Source organism: Sinocyclocheilus rhinocerous, unplaced genomic scaffold, assembly GCF_001515625.1.
Source record: "Sinocyclocheilus rhinocerous isolate Xijiao unplaced genomic scaffold, SAMN03320098_v1.1 scaffold1474, whole genome shotgun sequence".
NCBI lineage: Eukaryota > Metazoa > Chordata > Actinopteri > Cypriniformes > Cyprinidae > Sinocyclocheilus > Sinocyclocheilus rhinocerous.
Window position 1 is genome coordinate 218,989 of NW_015655412.1, and position 2,156 is coordinate 221,144.

The following is a 2,156-nucleotide window of genomic DNA, read 5'->3' on the forward strand; positions in this document are numbered from 1 at the left end:
TAACCATGGTTCCCTGAGAGGGAACGAGACGCTGCGCCCCCTAGGGGGCACATTGGGGAATGCAGCCTGCATGACCGGTGTCTAAAGCATGTGTGAAACAACGCCAATCTATTGGTCCACATGGCCCATTACGTCATAGGCAGGATGCCCGAAAGTATAAAAGGACACCTGCTGAATACCTCATCCACTTAGCTGTCTGAAGGAGACGCAAACAGGCAGGCCGAAGGCATGGCAAGGGGGTGCCTTGTCTCGTTCCCTCTCGGGGACCATGGTTCCATGTGTAACCGGAGACGTTTTCTTGAGCCATTCAGAGATGGACTTGCTGGTGTGTTTGGGATCTTGTCCAGGTCCTGAAGGTGCAAAGCAGCCCCAGACCATCACATTACCACCACGTTTGACTGTTGGTATGATGTTCTTTTTATGAAATGCTGTGCTGGTTTTATGCCAGATGTAACGGGACACACACCTTCCAAAAAGTTCAACTTTTGTCGCATCAGTCCACAGAATATTTTCCCAAAAGTCTTGGGGATAATCAAGATGTTTTTTGGCAAATGTAAGACGAGCATTTGTGTTCTTTTTGGTCAGCAATGGCTTTTGCCTTGGCACTCTCCCATGGATGCCATTTTTGCCCAGTCTCTATCCTATTGTTGAATCATGAACACTGACCTTAATAGAGGCAAGTGAGGCCTGCAGTTCTTTAGATGTTGTTCTGGGTTCTTTTATGACCTCCTGGATGAGTCGTCGTTGCGCTCTTGGAGTAATTTTGGTTGGCCAGCCGATCCTGGGAAGGTTCACCACTGCTCCAAGTTTTCTCCATTTGTGGATAATAGTGCTCACAGTTCTTTAATGATTTAACATGATTTTTCCACGTAGGGCCAGTTAGGTTTGGACAGCTTTTTTCCCTCAATAAATGAAATCATCATTTAAAAACTGCCTTTTGTATTTACTTGCATTATCATTGTGTAATATTAGAATTAGTTTGATGATCTGAATCATTTAAGTGTGACAAATATGCAAAAAATAGGAAGGGGGCAAAAACCTTTTTACAGCACTGTAGTTACTTACTTCTGAATATTATTTTTATTACTCAGTTATATCATAACATGAGTACTTATTTTTTTTTTATATTTACTCTACAAATATTGAGATATAGAGCAGCATTCCCAACCATTGAAGGCCCCCTTCCTACATATAAGAAAACCTGCTTAATGTTGGTTGAATTTTATTGTTTGTATTTTATATTTAAACAAATCAATGTACAATATCAACAAATTTTACATCAATTATTATAAATTGTTTGCCTTTTTTGGAAATACGGTCTCAATAACTGGGTTTTTGTGCTATCTGACGTCTTCCCTCTGGTAGATTGCAAAATTGATTTAGAGTAGTTCATGATTATTATTCACATTGCCCACTTTTGTAAAAATTCATAATGCTGCTAGTAAAATGCACAAGCCACTGGCCAAAGGCTTCCACTTAAAAATGTAATCCTTTAGACAAATTTTCAACTAATAAAAAAAAGAAAAGAAAAAAGCATTACTTTTCTAGGCTTTGCGACAGGTGTGCATTATATGAGCCAGCAGACAGCGCTTTTGTTGATGCTTTGAATCTTTCACCACTACAATCAGGGGAAAGAATCAGTTTCATGGGTCTTCATTTCCCCTGAAGTTCACACAGGTGTCCTAGTAGAATGTGACATTCTGAACAATATATGCATTGCATCATATTATGTAACCTGAATTGATTTGGGTGAAATGTTTGCTTGCTATATAGCCTATATATATATTTTTTTTTTTTATGTGACTTTTTTTTTACATAATTCAAATATTTATACGTTTAATATGCTTAAGTGTCAAATAATTGAATACATAGCCCCAAACAGGCGATGCTGACTATGTCTAGTTTTGTTAGTACAAAAGGTGAGAAAAAACTAAGTCCAAAAGACCTTAAAACAAGTTGAGTGGATTAAATGCAAGAGATCCAGGCAGATAAAACTACAACAGGCAAAGGTTTTAGTCAAATTGAGAGTGAAAGTAATAACTGTAAACCAGTATTTTCAGATGTATGGTGAACAGAGATTGATGACAGTGACAGCTTTGTTAATCTAACGGATGTCAAAAAAAAAAATATTAACACAAAGCAACAATTTACTCTGA